Genomic DNA, 18,017 nt, shown 5'->3' with positions numbered 1-18,017 from the left:
GGGAGGCCCGACCACGATGAAGAGTGGCCCCCGCTTGCCACAACTAGAGAAAGCCCTCCTCGCACAGAAACGAAGACCCAACACAGCAAAAATAAAATTAATAAACTCCTACCCCCAACATCTTCTACCAAAAAAACAAAAAAAAAAAAAAGAATGAATCCAGGCATTCTTCTCTGAGTCTGCAACATCAACTCAAAACTTAAAAATAAATAAAATAAATAAAACAGGCTATATATCTGAGGCAAATTTTGACAATTTTTAAAGATAATACATCAAGGAGGATGACTGAATGGAAAGCAGTCTGGGAGCTGAATCAGATCTGAAATTGTTGCAAAACTGACGCCTTTTTTTTTTTTTTTGGTCTGGAGACTCCTAGTGTTGGAGGATATAATCATTGTGTTCAATTTTTTGAAAGACTGTCAAGTGGAAAACATTCTATATTGCTCCAGGCAGCATAACAACTAGCAATGGAAGAAAGTAAATGGGAAGTAGATTTTGGTTCAGCAGAAGAACTTTCTAACATTTAACGCTGCCCAGCAGTTGACCAGGTCTCCTTACTTAAGGAAGTGAGCACCCTGAAATTTGAACTGTTTGAAATAGAAGTTGGATGACTATCTGGCTGGAGTGTACAAGAGGAAATTCCTGCCTGGGCCGGAGGTGGACTAATGACCTTTAAGCTGTCTTGCAATTCTAAGGTTTCTAGGACTGTTCAGCTCAGTTAACTTTATATTTGAATATATCTGAATTGTTTTTATAAAAAAATTTGTATTAGATAAATTGTCAATCGACCTAAAAAACTGTATGGTCAAGTAAAATTTGATAAAAGGAGTGGGAAATCAGGTTTAAGACTGAAAATCCAGATAACACAATGACCCTTTTGACAGAAAGGAAGAAGAGGGGTGTGTGGGTGTGTGTGTTTCAAATGATGGGTTCTGGCCAAGTGACACTTGTTATCTAAAACATAAATGCTCTAAATTGTTTTACTTTACACATACTTGCTCAGCCGGATTATTCACATCCAGCAGTACCGTACGCGGAAGCAAGGGCGAGTGTTTGGTGAACAATTTTCCGGAAGCCGTTTCGCGGTACCCCAGCAGCTCAAGACGGCTCCAGCCTGCCGCGGACTTGGGTGGTAAAAGCGGAAGAGGCACCGCTGGCTGCCTGCCTGAACTACTAGTCCCAGGGGCCCCCGCGGCGCCGCGCACGCGCCATGGCGTGGCGGCAGCGCCGCCGCAGGACGCAGGGAAGCCAACTAGCGAGTAGCGGCGGCGGTGGCGGCGGCGGCGGCGGCGGCGGTGGCAGTTCGCCGCGAGGGCAACGGATCCGAGGCCGAGTGGCGGTCCTGCGCAGAGCTCGGTGCCCTCCTCCGCATGGTCTTCTTGGTGAGTGCATGTCCCCGATCCAGCTGCGCGGAGTGCGCGGCTCCTTGCCTGGCGGCCGTGCTGCTTCGGCCTAGGGCCGCAGCCTGCGCTGACGGTGGGCCGCCGGGTCCAGCTGACCCCTGGGCCCTTCCGTGCAGTGAGGGGAGAAGTGGGGGTGGGGGCACATGGTTAGGTCCAGGGGAGAGATGTGGCGGCGCGCAGGGGCCAGGGCAGCCTGGGGCGGACTGGAGGGAGGGACGCGTGGGGGATGGGATGGGAAGAGACAGGAGGACCGCGGGGTGGCTTCGGGTGAGAGCCAGAGGCGAGCGACCTGGCAGCCAGGGAACTGAGTATGGGAGGCGAGGAGGAGGTGGAATGTCTTCTGAGTGCCGCTGGTGAAGATGTCTTGCTTCGGAGACTCTTGACAAGCTGGACTCACGGGTCGGGGAGCCCACCTACCAAAAACGTACACACCATACTTGGCATCTTTCCACTTCCTGTTGGAGGTCTGTAAGTGAGGAGCTGTTGGTTGCTTCCATCTCCTTTCCTTCAATTTCGCCTTTTATTGACTGGCAAAATTTAACTGGGTGCTGGATAGGCAAGTCATAGAAATAAACAGGGTTATGTGTATACATCTGCGTAAAAACAGGGAGGCATGGTGGTATGTTCAGATGAGAGCTAGATCAAAGGAGAAATCAGTGTTTTTATTTTAAAATTTGTGGCAAAAATCAGTTTGAGCAAGGTTTTGAACTAGAAAGGATTTTTAATCTGGGATTCACCAGTTGGTGGATAGAAATCAGGGGCTTCTTGAACTAGAATGGGGATAAAATCACGTCTTTATTTTTATTATCTGATAACTGTATTATCATTTCCTTCAATTATGAATGTAAGCAACAAACCGCAGTAGAATTAGCAATGCCTGTGACTTTGTCACCAATAAAAATTACAGATATTTTTGTGTCATGTTTACAGTTTTTGCAGATATCTCAAAATATCATTTGTGATATACTCCAATAAACATTTTAAAAATATCATTTATGCTCATAATTTTTTTGAATTATGGTATGACTGAATCCACTGTTAGATCTTGTTACTTAATGTGATAATAAAGGTGTGTATATATTGCAATATCAGGGTTTTTTCATTGTTTTGCTAATTTTCAGTATAATTAGTTTTTTTTGTAATTGCATATATTTAATTATGCATTTAAAAGCAATCTGAGAAGGGGTCCATAGGCTTTACCAGACTACCAAAGAGACCCATGGCACAAAAAGATTAAGAATTCCTGAAGTAGAAATAAGTTTTGGGGATCTGTAAGTCTGCCTGGAAGAATATTTTTCTCATTAGATAAGAAAAAAGTCAAGGCAGATAGGACGATAGTGTAGATAAAAGAGGGAATTTTGTAATCAGGGAAGTAAGAGAAAAGATTTGACTGGGATCAGAGTTATAGTTTTGAAAGATAGAATAGACTAGATATTTCTTTCAGGGTACTGGAGAATCGGCAAAATAATCTGAGGAAGAAAGGGAAGTGAGTACTTTGGCCCTTAGGTTTTTGTGTTAAGGCATCTCCTAGTTCCAAGTGATTGAAGGGGTTGAGCCCTCCAAGCTCTTGTATAAGCCTGTGAAAGAAAATTTTAGCATGTGCTGGTTTTCTTTAAGTCATGTAGATAGTATGGCTTTTAAAGGGGTGAGGATATTTTAATTTTTCTGTCTTTTTTTTTTTTGGCTGTGCTGTGTGCGGATTGTGGGATCTTAGTTCCCCAACTAGGGATCGAACCCCAGCCTTGGCAGTGAACGCTCCAGACTGTCAGGGAAGTCCCCATCTATCCTTAAGTGAAAAACTGCAGGATCTCTCTTCAAGTATATTTTCCTATTGCCATTCTTCTTTTCATATATGATAGAAAGTAAACGTGCAGATTATAGAGTTGAAGAGTTGCTAAGTCATTTTCTTGAAATTCCATTTTAAATTCTTGTAGTTCAGCTTCATTTTGGCATCAGACTTCTCACTGACAAATCACTTTTAACATTTTTTTCAGAATATTCGTGATTTGAAATTTGCACCTGTTTGTAAAGCACCTGTCAACATCTTGTGTGAGATTTTTTTTTTCCTCTAAAATAATAGCAGTAATGAAAAACCACTGTGGCAGACTATTTCTGGAAAAGATTAAGGGGAGGGTATGGAGAATTGAAGAAGAGTATTTTGTGAAACAGATATTGGTGCCGAAATAGTTTGTGTTGAATTAAACACACCGTATTACAAATCACTGCCTTGGAGAGGTTTTACCTGATACTTTCTGGGTCCTTACACTACCCCCTTGGTCATTCTTTCTCCCCTGCCCCTTTATTTTATTTATAGCATATATCTGTCTGGCATCATATTATTTGTATATTTATTTTATACATAAAGGGTCAGGAGAATTTAGATTGGAGATACTACTACTGAATGAGAGAGTGGGAGACTGGGGAGTGCTGTGTGGAGATGGCATTTGAACTGGACCTTCAGTCATAGATGTGATTAGCTATAGGGATATTGGAGAAGGGCTTCAGGTGCAGGGAACAACTTGAACAATGACAAGGATAGAGGAGTTTGTAAATCAAATAAACATCTAAGTCAGCTTGCCTCCCTCCCTCCATCCCTCCCTCCTTCTCTCCTTCCTTCCATCCATCCATCCATCCATCCATCCATCCATCCATCCATCCATCCAGTGTGTTAGGTCTGTAAAAGGGAAAACGGGAGAAAAGATTATGTATAAAGGTGGCTTGGGACAAACAAAGGCTGAAAACTCTAGGCTCCCCAGGTGATAGTATGTGACCATTTGCCTCCAGGTGGATCGTTCCCTCCTAGAGCCCACAACAGTGAAATTGCCCACAGGGAACCTGAATTCTATATACTGAAGAACCAGAGAGGCAGCCTGGGGAAATGAAAAGAGTTTGAATTCCTTGTTTGCTTCATGATAGCTGAATGATTATGCAGTAAGTTATTTGACTTTTCTAATCCTGTTTCCTCAGCTCTAAAATGGAGGTGATAAATACCTATCACACAGGATTAACTTCAAAAATAATAATATATGTAAAACCTCAGGAACATGGCTTTCACTCAGTAATTGGTAGTTATCTTTTGGTGTTCCAGCTTTCAACCTGGTTTCGTCCTTTTCCACCTTCATACCACATCCCTGACTTTAAAACAAGTGCTACTCTTCTGGTGCCTTCCTGGCCACTGTCACAGCGTTGTCACTTCCCACTTCACCCAGTTGGCTCCACTGTGAGTTTGTGAACAGCTTTCCAGTGATGGCACTTAGCAATTTACCAGGTGATGCTGCCTGATAATGGCATTCTGGAAACGGCAACAATATGTATTAACTTTTATTTGGTGAAACTAACAATACAAAATTTGCCACTCTTTAAACCTGATGTGCTTTAGTTTAAATTGGTTTATTTGAAAAAAGTACCCCTGATATTTGCAGAAAATTGAAGCGGGAAAGTGGATATATTCCCAATTGTAAGATGTTTCACTTTTATTTATTATTATTATTTTTTTAGGAGTGAGTATATTGGGGAGTTGGTTATACATTACGATTCTCCAAGATAAAGTGTGATTTTTGGTGGGGGGGGCGGTAAAAGTCTGATGTAAGTGGAATCCTTCTTACTTGCTTTGGAAAGACCAAAAAAATTTAAAAAATTTTTTTCTTAAATGATTAAATTTTCCCCTTCAACTTTATGGTTTTTTCACCCACACATTTCCTTCTCTGGAGTTAATTTTCTCTTAGGTAAGAAGGATTTCAGTTATGTGTTTTTTTACATTTGAACTACCTAAACTTGTGTTTGCATAGAATTATTTGTGGCCTTAACTCTTTAATCCTAATCAAGATATTTTCATTTGTAAAGGAACTAGGATCAATACTTTCTGTATTGTGTACACATTTTAGATGAAGCTTTAGACACTAAATTGTTTGATTTCTGGTTTTTAGAACTATAGATAATTAACGTTTCCTTCTTTATGTTTACCTATATTTCCTGATTTTTTTTAAGTATGTTTCAATATGTATTATGATTTTGTAAAAACATTTTCAGAAGGGTAGTTTTTCATTGTTTCTAAGCTGAAACCCAGTTTTGAACTCTGCAACGCAAAGGTCAGAAGAAGTGGTGAACATCTGTTGATACTTCAAGTTCTCATATTTAATATATATAAATGAACAGTTGAGAAAATGTTTAAAAAAAAAATACAGACTTCTGAAGGGTCTCTATAATGTATTTTTTCTTTTTTTTTTAAGTTTGAAGATGAACCAGATAATTGATAAGTATTTATACCTGAAAGGAAAATATAACTTAATACTAATGCTGTAATTAAATTATGTGTATTAAGCCAAAATTATCTTCATATTCACCTTTTTTGTCAGCCATTTTAAAAAGATAAGGCTCTACATAAAACAAATGAAATATTGCCATTTGCAGCAACATGAGTGGACATAGAGAATATTGTACTTAGTGAAGTAAGTCAGAGAAAGACAAATATATGATATCACTTATATGTGGAATCTAAAAATAATGCAAATGACTCTATTTTCAAAACAGAAGCAGACTTACAAATATAGAAAACAAACCTATGCTGACCAAAGGGGAAAGGGGGTGGGGGGATAAATTAGGAGTATGGGATTAACAGATACAGACTCCTATACATAAAATAGATAAGCAACAGGATTTACTGTATAGCACAGGGAATGATAGTCAATATCTTATAATAACCTATAATGGAAAATAATCTGAAAAAAAGATTTATATATCTAAATCACTTTGCTGTACACCTGAAACTAACACAATATTGTAAATCAACTATACTTCAATAAAAAGAAAAGAAAAAAATATAAGGCTTTAAGCATACTGTAACTGTAAAAACAGGCAAGATGTCTGTTCATTGATCTAAGATGTCTGTCTGAAAAGATGCTTGCTTGGTCTTGCTCCCATGTAATGCCTGTATACCCACGCTGGAGACTAGTGGGAAGCATGTCGTCAAACATGTTCAGTTCTTCTTTTTTTTTCCCTTACCTAATTTATGTTTTCAATTTATTTTCTGTGAATTTTTGAAAGGATTAATATTGGAAAATTTAAAAGACAGAAATTTAGTTGGGATATTAGCCTGTTTCCTTTTTTTCAGGATCAGAACCAAATTATCTTCCCAAGCAACATAAATTTTATCCAAATACATCTATTTTAAAAGTTTTTAGGTCTTAGGCTAAAGTCATCTATTTTTAACCCACTCTGAACTGTCTCCTTTCATTTTCTAATGCAGAACTCTGACCCATTTCTTGATTTTACTTTCACTGTTTATAAATCTTGACTACCTGACAAAAATACATGAGGTCTAAAAGTCATAGCACTTAAGGCAGAATTGCAAAATGTTTACAAATATGGATTTCTATGTCAGAAAAGCTTAGGAAAGAATAGATTAATTCTTTTCACAGACTTTATTTCATCTTTACCTCCTTTAGAACCAAGGAATCTAACTTTGATTTCTCTAAAATAAAGTGCCTTTTAATATCTAATTATTCAAGGGTGTGGTGGGCCAACTTGGATTCTGATAGAACGTAACTCATTAAGTAAGTCTCCCTCTGAGTAAGTTTCTTTTCCATCATTCCAAAACATCATAATAACAGTAATGACAGTAATTGCTAACATTTATTGACTTCTATCTATTTTTGAAAAGCTATTTAACTAACAAGATTTTTGTCTTTTTTTTGTTCTGGAAGGTTCCTTTTAGGTAGAACACAGTGATAATAATGCTATTTGAATTTTGATAATAAATATTTGTAATTTTATGAAGTACCATTCTGGTAAATGTGATGACATAGACATGTCAGTCTGCTGTTTACATGCTTTCCTTAAATTTGAGGGTGTACCCTTGGATCTTGAAACAGGCTTTACCAGTATTACAGCTCAGCAAAAATGCAGCTGAAGCTCAAAGTTCTCTTTCTGCTCTTCTGTTTGGTAGTTTTGTACACCCACTGTATTTTTGGAAGAAGCTAAGTTTATGCTGGGGACCAAAGCTTCCTCAAAGCATGTGGGTGGTGAAATCTTCCTCTCAAGAGTTATAAGGGTTTTAGGTTTTTTTTTAACTGTTTGGTTTATCTTGATCTCCAGATTTATATATGTCTTAGTGAGATGTCATTAGAGATTGTTGAATAAGAGGAAATTAGATTTGGTGGTATATCACTTCAGACTAATAAAATTAATGAAGGTTTAAATAATTACGAAAGTTCCTGATATGCATTTCCAGATTAGGTGGATATTTTTGTGTTATTTTCCCTTTGGGGAAAAAAAGGATATAATTTTAATATCATTGCAGTTCTCCTTGTTGGTGTGTAGCATGTTATTGTTGAATTATACCTAGAAATTAAGTACTGTGTCCTTTTTGTTGGACTTGAAAATTTCACATTTTTTATTATTCACAGAATTTGTCTGGTCTTGAGTGTTTAAGTAATTGTACTAGCAGATCTTTAGCAGGGGAGCTCTTAGTGCCAAATTTTTATTATGTTTTCCTTTTTTAAAAAATTTAAATTACTAAAGTAATCAATGTTCTTTGTTAAAAAAAGAACAACTAAAAACAATGCAAAAATGAAAGTTTTTTCCCCTGCATGTATATGCATATGCTATATGATTTGGATTTTTTCTTTTTTTCCCCCCAAATTATAGTTAACACTTGTTCTTGCTAAGTGCTTTACATAATGTTAACCTGTTAAACCCTCACAAACTTATGAACATACGTTACGAAGTAAGCTTCAATTTTACATCCATTTGCAGATGAAGAAACCAAGGCAAGGAGAAGTAATTAGCCAAAGGTTGCTTAGCTAGTGAGCAGCAAAACCGAGATTTGAGCTCAAGTAGTCTTGCTCTGGGGTTTGTGTTTTAACGCCTGTACTGCCTCTGGGATCTTACCATGCATATCGTTCTGCAGTTTGCTTTCTTCACTTAGTGGTACGTGGTAGATACCTTTCCATGTACCTCTACCTCCTTCTTAATAATTACATAGTATTCCATGGTAGGGGTGTACCATAACTTATTTAATGTCTTTCAAACTTAATCTTGTTTAACAGTCCCATTAGTAATGATTTCAAGTCATATTTTAAAAAGCCAAGGTTTTTGAATGGAATAGTGAGATTACATTAGTATTTACTAAGTAATGCATATTAGCTGTCCAAGTGTTTTGATATTCTGTCAGTTGTGTGGTCTAATAAAATCTGAGCTTAATCCACAAGCCATTTATTATGAATGAATTTCATTATTTTTGTGGTTTGTCTTTTTCAGTTATGGAAAATTAACTAATGTATTGGGGGTAAAATTGACATCTGTATTTTATTTACTCACTTTTGGTAGGGTCTGGAGTTTTGCTGTCATAACAAGAAGTCTTGTACTGTTAATTTAAATTTTGGATACTATCTGGCTTTATATTATATACTTATATCTTCAAAGTAGTGTACCTTTCAGTTCCCTGTGTGTGCCAGGAATAGTTGGTACTAAGTCCATTCTTTTTTTCCACAATGTTTTACTTTTGTTTCAAAAATACCAACTAAAGATATTAAAGTATCACTTGTTTCCATTTTTTCCTCCTCTCATGATACACGTTTCTTAAGTGTGAGGAAATATCTTTTTTGGTACATTAATAATTATTTCAAACATGCTCATTGGGAAGTTAGTAGATGTTTTCAACTTAAATTTAGTTACTGTTCTTCAGTTATTTTGGAACTGAGTTGGCAGCAGCTTGGCTGAGTCCTAACTGGAGCATTGCTCTTCATCATTCAGTCACTTATTTATTAATTTTTAAATAAATTCAGACATTGATTCAGCACCTGCTAAATGCCAGTTCCTCTGCCAAGTAATGGGGATACCAAGGTGACTATGTCCCTACTTTAGGGAACTTGGAGTTTTGTTGAGAAAACAACATTTTGTTGCAAATAGTCTATGAGAAAGTATCTGAGTCAAGAGATTGGTAAAGGCTCCTCAGTTTGAGCTGGGCCCTACTGCCTATGTGGGACTCAACTGACCACTAAAAGGAGTAGGCAAAGGATTCTAAATAGAGGTTATGTAGAAATCCAGCCTGTGACAACGACTCAAAAGTGTCATTAGAGGGGCTTCCCTGGTGGCGCAGTGGTTGGGAGTCCACCTACTGATGCAGGGGACACGGGTTCGTGCCCCTGTCCGGGAAGATCCCACATGCCGCGGAGCGGCTAGGCCCGTGAGCCACGGCCGCTGAGCCTGCGCGTCCAGAGCCTGTGCTCCGCAACGGGAGAAGCCACAACAGTGAGAGGCCCGCATACCGCAAAAAAAAAAAAAAAAAAAAAAAAAAAAAGTCATTAAAATGTCATGTATCCCTATGAGAATGTGGGTCCCTCAAGAGCAGACCTTAACCTGTCCAGTTCATCAGTGCCTAGCACTTCGTAGGTGTTTAATAAACATTTTTTGAATGCATGAGTGGAGGATGTATGTTAAATAAAGCTTACTGTGCTTGTCTGTCCATTTTTTTGAAAAAGATGAGCTCATTATTTTTAATACCTAATGATTTTTAGAGTATGTAATTTAGCAAAACATAAAATGAATAAGAAACTATTCCTGCATTGGAGGAGGTAAGTCTTGTAAGGGGAAACACATTTAGACAAATCATTGTAATTCAACATGATTATATTTATAAAAAAATATTTGCGGGCTTCCCTGGTGCACAGTGGTTGAGAGTCCGCCTGCCGATGCAGGGGACACGGGTTCGTGCCCCGGTCCGGGAGGATCCCATATGCCGCGGAGTGGCTGGGCCCGTGAGCCATGGCCACCGAGCCTGCACGTCCGGAGCCTGTGCTCCGCAACGGGAGAGGCCACAGCAGTGAGAGGCCCGCATACCGTAAAAAAAAAAAAAAAAAAATTTGCAAAGGACACCCATCTCTGGTATGAATTGGTTAGGTCCCTTAAAAGTGGTGGGTAATTAAAATAAATATTCAAATTAAAATTATTTGATTGATAAAATACAGCTAACATTGTAGTAGGTCATTAAAAAATGGCAGTTATGTCCTTTTTTCCCATATCACATTAGTATAAATAGTACATAAATACTATGATGAAATGTACCTGTTTAATGAACAAAAAAATTAACTGACAGTTCTGTCAAGGTGTAGGCATCAGTATATAACAATGTTAACCATGCTTAATCCTTGAGTAACATCATGATTTTTCCCAAATCTGCGAACTACTTATACTATTGTTTATTTAAAATGTCTTTTTAAAAAAATTTGGACACCTTTAAAGACTTTTTTAAAGAAGCTTTATGTTACTACCATAATGAAAGGCTACCATCTCTTGCCCTAAATAGAAAGCAACTTGAATATAATAAAAACAAAGCAATGTTAAAAAACCTAGCTTGCTACTGTTTGCAGAAGGTGCTGAGTTTGAGACTTTAAAGTGCTATACCCAGAACTCTGTTAGTACATTTACATCTTTTTTTAAATGTTTATATATATATGTATTTTTTTTTTTGGCTACGTTGGGTTGGGTCTTTATTGCTGTGTACGGGCTTTCTCTAGTTGTGGCGAGCAGGGGCTACTCATTGTCGCGGTGCACAGGCTTCTCGTTGCGGTGGCTTCTGTGTTGTTGTGGAGCATGGGCTCTAGGTGCACAGGCTTCAGTAGTTGTGGCTTGCAGGCTCTAGAGCACAGGCTCAGTAGTTGTGGCACTCGGGCTTAGTTGCTCCACGGCATGTGGGATCTTCCCGGACCAGGGCTCAAACCCGTGTCCCCTGCATTGGCAGGCAGATTCTCAACCACTGCGCCACCAGGGAAGCCCTAATTTCACTTTTAATAAGCCTTTTACAAGTGTAGGTTTCATCATGTTAGCAAGTTGTCTGTCTCACCTCTTTAGTTACGACTGATATTTCCCACTTATTTTCATGGAAAGGTTCGTTTTGGTCACTTCTGTCATGTGATGGATGTGGAGTATGTCTCATTGTGTCCTAGTGAAATGGTAAAAATTACCCTACCTCTTTTTTTGGGTGGGTGGTGCCTGCGCTGCACGGCTTGTGGGATCTTAGTTCCCCGACCAGGGATTGAAGCTGGGCCCTCTGCAGTGAAAGAACTGAGTCCTAACCACTGGACTGCCAGGGAATTCCCTACCTTACCTCTTTAAAAAAAAAAAAATTATTTATTTTTATTTTATCTTTGGCTGCGTCGGGTCTTAGTTGTGGCACATGAGATCTTTTTTAAAGAATTAATTAATTAATTTTTTTATTTTTGGCTGCTTTGGGTCTTCACTGCTGCGTGTGGGCTTTCTCTAGTTGTGGCGAGTAGGGTCTACTCTTCGTTGCAGTGCATGGGCTTCTCATTGCGGTGGCTTCTTTTGTTGTGGAGCCCGGGCTCTAGGCACAAGGGCTTCAGCAGTTGTGGCTCGCAGGCTGTAGAGCACAGGCTCAGTAGTTGTGGTGCATGGGGTTAGTTGCTCCACAGCATGTGGGATCTTCCCAGACCAGGGATCAAACCGATGTCCCCAGCATTGGCAGGCGGATTCTTAACCACTGTGCCACCAGGGAAGTCCCTTGGGATGCTTTTCATTAGAAATTTTCATCAAAGAAAATATGAAACATGATTCTCATTCCATAAAACATTTGAAATAATTTCCCCCTACTTTAGAGTCCTTCTTTTGAGTCACAGGGGTTTGTTCAGGCATAGTTGCTAACATTTATAATATGTGTATCCTCCTTGGAACTTGTAATGTATTTTCTAATTCACGCATTTCACCTTATCAGGTTGTGCTTCCTCTCCATGCTCTGTAGTACAGTAGGTATGCTTGCTTATCAGTAGTTGACAGACTTTTTCTGTAAAAGGCCAGCTAGTAAATATTTTAGGCTTTGTGGGCCATATGGACTCTGGAGGACTATGGCAACTATCTAGCTATGCAGCATGAGAACAGCCACAGATAATGCATAAACAAAGGGGCATGACTGTGTTCCAGTAAAACTTTATTTATACACGTAGGCAACTGGTTGAGTTTGGCCCACAGGCTGTGGTTTGCCAGCCTCTATGCTGTTGTTGGAAGGATACAAAAACCCCACGTGCTTCACTCCTTCAACTAAAATCTCCCTGCTGGGCTCTCAGTGATAAGTCTTCATAACATGAGTTGAAAAGCTTAAAATCTGACTTGACATATATGGGTATAATTGCTTTTATTTATTTATTTATTTATTTTTCTTTTTCTTCACGGGCTCTAGGCACATGGGCCTCAGTAGTTGTGGTACACAGGCTCAGTAGTTGTGGCACACAGGCTTAGTTGCTCCGCGGCATGTGGGATCTTCCTGGACCAGGGCTTGAACCTGTCTCCTCTGCATTGGCAGGCGGATTCCCAACCACTGTGCCACCAGGGAAGTCCCTGCTTTTATTTTTGTAGAAAATGTGGCAAATGCAAGTGAGCTTTTATAGAATTTCAAAGTCCAATTTTTGACCACTCCAAAAAGAAATTATCTAACTTGGAGAATGCTGGCAAATTTCAGGGAAAAAAAAATTCTATTATTGTGAAATGTGCCTAATGTTAATTTAAAAATCCTTTGATTTTACTTATGTTCTTTTTCTCAGAGCACCTTGTGACAATGAAGTTAGCAAAGATATGTGAGAACTTCTTGTGTTTGGCCGTGGTATTGGGGGTTGGGGATACATAGATCTAAGAGATGTTCTCATCCTTTGAGGGGACCCTTCATTCTTGCTGGAAGGACAAGATATAGACACTAAAGATGAAAATAGGGAATTCCCTGGCGGTCCAGTGGTTAGGACTAGGCGCTTTCACTGCTGAGGGCCTGGGTTCAGTCTCTGGTTGGGGAACTAAGATCCTGCAAGCCGAACACCTCGGCCAAAAAAAGAAAAAAAGATGAAAATAAAAATTAACAGTTCCAATTTAATGGTATGGATAAGCACTGCTTTAAGAGTTCAGAGTTGGGATTTACCACTGGGGGCAGACCATATGGTTGGGAAGGAAGGTTTTATTGAGCCAGGCCTTGGAAATTAGAAGGAGCAAATAAGGTGATGTAAATATAAACATGAAGGTGAATTAAAAATAAAAATGAGGGCTTCCCTGGTGGCGCAGTGGTTGAGAGTCCGCCTGCTGATGCAGGGGACACGGGTTCGTGCCCCGGTCCGGGAGGATCCCGCATGCCGCGGAGCGGCTGGGCCCATGGGCCATGGCTGCTGAGCCTGCGCGTCCAGAGCCTGTGCTCCGCAGCGGGAGGGGCCACAACAGTGAGAGGCCCGCATACCACCAAAAAAAAAAAAAAAAAAAAAAAAAAAAGAAAAGACAGATTTGCTGGAACAGGAGGGTTCATATAGGGAAATAGTGTGAGATAGGACTGGAGGTGAGGGTTAAGGCAGGGTTGGCCCTTAAACATTAGGTTAAGGAGTTTGGAAATTATCTGCTAAGAAGTAAGGAATAAATGTAAATTTTGAGCACTTTTGTTTTTCCTTTAAGTCTTTCATGAAACTTCCACATAGTATATTTAATGTTTTCAGTACGGTGTGCTTATTTTAATTAGCATCTATTGATAATTTCATAGTGTTTACCTCTTCTTTTCCTGTCCATCAAAGACTACACCTCTGTTCCTCCTGTGTTATTTGTACCTCTGCTTATGATGTTTCTAACGTGAATAGGTTGGGCTTCCCTGGTGGCGCAGTGGTTAAGCAGCCACCTGCCAGTGCATGGGACACGGGTTCGAGCCCTGGTCCGGGAAGATCCCACATGCCGTGGAGCAACTAAGCCTGTGCGCTGCAACTACTGAGCCTGCACTCTAGAGCACGTGAGCCACAAATACCGAGCCTGAGTGCCACAACTACTCAAGCCCGCGCGCCTAGAGCCTGTGCTCCACAACAAGAGAAGCCACTGCGATGAGGAGGCCATGCACCACAGTGAAGAGTAGCCCCCTATTCCCACAACTAGAGAAAGCCCGTGTGCAGCAGTGAAGACCCAGTGCAGCCAAAAATAAATAAATAAATATTTTTTTTAAAAAAAGAAAAAAAAGAAAATAACTAGGAAGGTATCTGACAGATCTGCAGTCAGTAGCCCTTCTCCAGGTGCGGTTCCCTGTCTCAAAGGGCCATGCACCACAGTGAAGAGTAGCCCCCTATTCCCACAACTAGAGAAAGCCCGTGTGCAGCAGTGAAGACCCAGTGCAGCCAAAAATAAATAAATAAATATTTTTTTAAAAAAAGAAAAAAAAGAAAATAACGTGAATAGGTTATTGAAATACCTCTTTTTCATTCATATATTCATTCAGCAAATGTGTACTACTGAATGCTCATGATGTGACGGGTTCTATTCTAGTCAGTGTGAATAGAGCAGGGAAGAAATTAGGCAAAAATCCCTCTTCTTAGGGAGTTTACATTTTCTTGGGGAGATGGACAGTACATAAGATAAATAAGTGAAATGTATAATACGACTAGTGCTAACAAGAAAAACTAAAGCAGGGAGAGGTAGTATGTGTGTGTGGCAGGGCAGGGGTTGGAATTTTAGGTAGGGTGACCAAGAAAGACCTCATTGAAGAAGATGACTCTTGATAAGACCCAAAGGAAGTGAGAGACCTGGGTGGTGAGCAAGTACAAGAGTACTAGGGTGCAAGTATACCTGGCATGTTGGAGAATATGGCTGGAGCAGAGTGAATGAGGGATCTGGTAAGAGAGTGGTCGTATGTCCTTGTTTATGTCTCTTGTCTCGATGAAATTATTAATAGTGTCCGCTTTCACTCTCAGTAGTGTCCTAGTTTGGATGGTAAGTTGTATGGTCTTCTGGTAATAGGATGTGAGGTCAGAGAGGTAGGGGGGGTGGAGGCAGACCACGGAAAGCCAAGAAAAGAAGCTTTTGGAGGATTTTGAGCACAGGAGTGATGTGATTTGACTTAGGATTTCACAGGCTCGCTCTGGCTGCTGTGTTGAGAGTAGGCTGAGAGCAAAGACTGAAGCAGGGAGCCTGAGGAAAATCTCTTCTGATGCTTCAGTTTCCTCAGTGAAGTAGGAAGCAAGGAGCTGAGAATAAGGAGAGGGGAAGAGGCTGGAGATTTGAGGAGAGATGGTGGTATGAATTAATTGCCTGGGAGAGTGGAGAAGTGATGGATGGACTGGGGAAGTAATAGTGTGCATATCATGCATCAGTAAGGGCTCGTGTAGGGTTTGTGATCATGAGTTTAAAGTGATATTTAGCATGGTTGTGTGTGTTGGTTTTCTCATACACAGGTATAAATTAGGAGTAGCAGAACATTTTTTTTTCTTTTAAGATTTTTGGATATGGACCATTTTTTTTTTAAAGTCTTTATTGAATTTGTTACAATATTGTTTCTGTTTTATGTTTTGGTTCTTTGGCCCTGAGGCCTGTGGGATTTAGGCTCCCCAACCAGGGATCGAACCCACACCCCCTGCATTGGAGGGCGAAGTCTTAACCACTGGATCGCCAGGGAAGTCCTGCATTGGATTGAACTGGGATTGAGGTGTAGTCGAGTGAGGGGGCAAATTGAGAGTACATTCAGCCAGTGATCATAATGACTGACCATGGGGTTTATGCTAGCTGGGTAAGGAGGGAAGCAGAGACAGGAAGAGAGTGAAGGTTAGCAAAAAAGGTGGTAGGATTAATGGCTTGAAAGTCTTGGTAGGGTCAAATGATCATTGGAGTTTGGGGGTGTTGAAGGAAGGAGAGAGACTATAGTATATGACGGCAACAGGGGTGGGTAGTAGGTCATATAGTCTGATGACCTTGATTAAAGAAGGAAAATTTAGCAAGTTATCTAGTGTTCTGGGTTTATTTAAAATATATATATATATATATTTATATTTATTTATTTATTTATTTATTTATTTATTTATTTATTTATTTATTTATTTTGGCTTTTATTTATTTATTTTGGCTGTGCCGGGCCTCAGTTGTAGCACATGGGATCTTCATTGCGGCATTTGGACTTCTTAGTTGTGGCATGCATGCGGGATCTAGTTCCCCCACCAGGCATCAAACCCAGGCCCCCTGCATTGAGAGTGCAGAGTCTTACCCACTGGACCACCAGGGAAGTCCCCTTATGTAAAATATCTTTACGAAAACGTCTTTGAAGACATTTGGGACCACTGAAGGGTTTAGAAGGTGAGTTCTTACATAGATCAGGTGGAGCATTACTTTCATGTGTTAATTTTTTTAAGTGAAGCTATATTTGAAGGTTTTAATTTCTGAATTGCATAAATTGGTTCATATTTTGCTATGTCATTGGGAACATTTTATGCATCCTATCTTGAACAGCATTTTGGCTGTAATTAGACTGTGAACTCCTTGAGATTAGGGGACCTGGCTAGGTTCCAACAAAAGTCAATAATGTATTTGTTGAATTAAATTGTATTAAGGCAGCAAGAAGGATACGGTTTGAGAATTTCTAAAGGATTTTCCTCTATCATTTTATAATGGAAAAATTCTAACTTAGAGAAACTGTTGAAGGGTAGTACAGTGATCACCGTATACCCACCAACCAGATTCAACAGTGGTTTACATTTTGCTGCATTTAAAAAATCTTTTAGTTTTTTTGAGCCATGTACAAGTGAGTTCCAGACATCCTAACAATTTACTTCTACGTACTTGAATGTGCACCTCTTAAAAATAATTCACCTGTGTAACCACACGATTTCTGAGTCATTCTTGTAGAGATCAGGACTATAATAATAGTGTACTGGCTCTATCACCTCTCACCCCTGTGGCCTTATGTAAGTTACGTAATACCCCTGAGCCTCAGTTTCTTTTGTGGCAAAGTACCTGTCTCAGAGGGATGTTATGAAGATTAAGTGTGTAAAGTTCTTAGAACCATACCAGGCACAATTTTTGTTTGCTCATATGATACGAAATTGTGGTGAATAACACCACCCCAACCCTTGTCACCAGAGTTGCAAACTTCTACCTCGCCTTCCCCTTGTGTAGGTGTCAGCAAATCTTGTATTTTCTATCTCCAGTATCTCTCAGATTTGTCCTGTTCTTTCCATTGCCACTGCAACATTTCTTTGTTTGTTTGTTTTTAACGTCTTTATTGGAGTATAATTGCTTTACAATGGTGTGTTAGTTTCTGCTTTATAACAAAGTGAATCAGTTGTACATATACATATATCCCCATATCTCTTCCCTCTTGTGTCTCCCACCCTCCCTCCCACCCTCCGTATCCCACCCCTCTAGGTGGTCACAAAGCACCGAGCTGATCTCCCTGTGCTATGCGGCTGCTTCTCTCTAGCTATCTAGCTATTCCACTAGCTATCTGTTTTACATTTGGTAGTGTATATATGTCCATGCCACTCTCTCACTTTGTCCCAGCTTACCCTTCCCCCCCTCCCTGTGTCTTCAAGTCCATTCTCTAGTAGATCTGCGTCTTTATTCCCGTCTTGCCCCTAGGTTCTTCATGACCTTTTTTTTTAGGTTCCATATATATGTGTTAGCATAGGGTATTTGTTTTTCTCTTCCTGACTTACTTCACTCTGCATGACAGACTCTAGGTCCATCCACCTCACTACAAATAACTCAATTTCGTTCTTTTTATGGCTGAGTAAATATTCCATTGTATATATGTGCCACATCTTTATCCATTCATCTGTCGATGGACACTTAGGTTGCTTCCATGTCCTGGCTATTGTAAATAGAGCTGCA

The 18,017-nt window shown here is 39.8% G+C and overlaps 1 protein-coding gene across 7 annotated transcripts in view; it reads left to right on the top strand.

The window, feature by feature from the left end:
• The first annotated feature begins 1,242 nt into the window (after window positions 1–1,242).
• GAPVD1 (GTPase activating protein and VPS9 domains 1) overlaps window positions 1,243–18,017 on the top strand; it is a 67,662-nt gene continuing 50,887 nt past the window's right edge. For 4 of the 7 annotated variants that reach the window (XM_055086967.1, XM_007117634.4, XM_007117635.4 and 1 more), the window contains exon 1: window positions 1,244–1,382. The gene's annotated coding sequence lies outside the window, so the exon portion shown is untranslated. Of the gene's footprint in view, window positions 1,383–3,892; window positions 4,335–18,017 lie in introns of those variants that run through there. The other 3 variants (XM_007117639.4, XM_055086968.1, XM_028493518.2) reach the window with 2 other exon arrangements.

The sequence above is a fragment of the Physeter macrocephalus genome, chromosome 9 (genome assembly GCF_002837175.3).
Source record: "Physeter macrocephalus isolate SW-GA chromosome 9, ASM283717v5, whole genome shotgun sequence".
Classification (NCBI taxonomy): domain Eukaryota; kingdom Metazoa; phylum Chordata; class Mammalia; order Artiodactyla; family Physeteridae; genus Physeter; species Physeter macrocephalus.
This window is presented reverse-complemented; position numbering and strand designations above follow the sequence as displayed.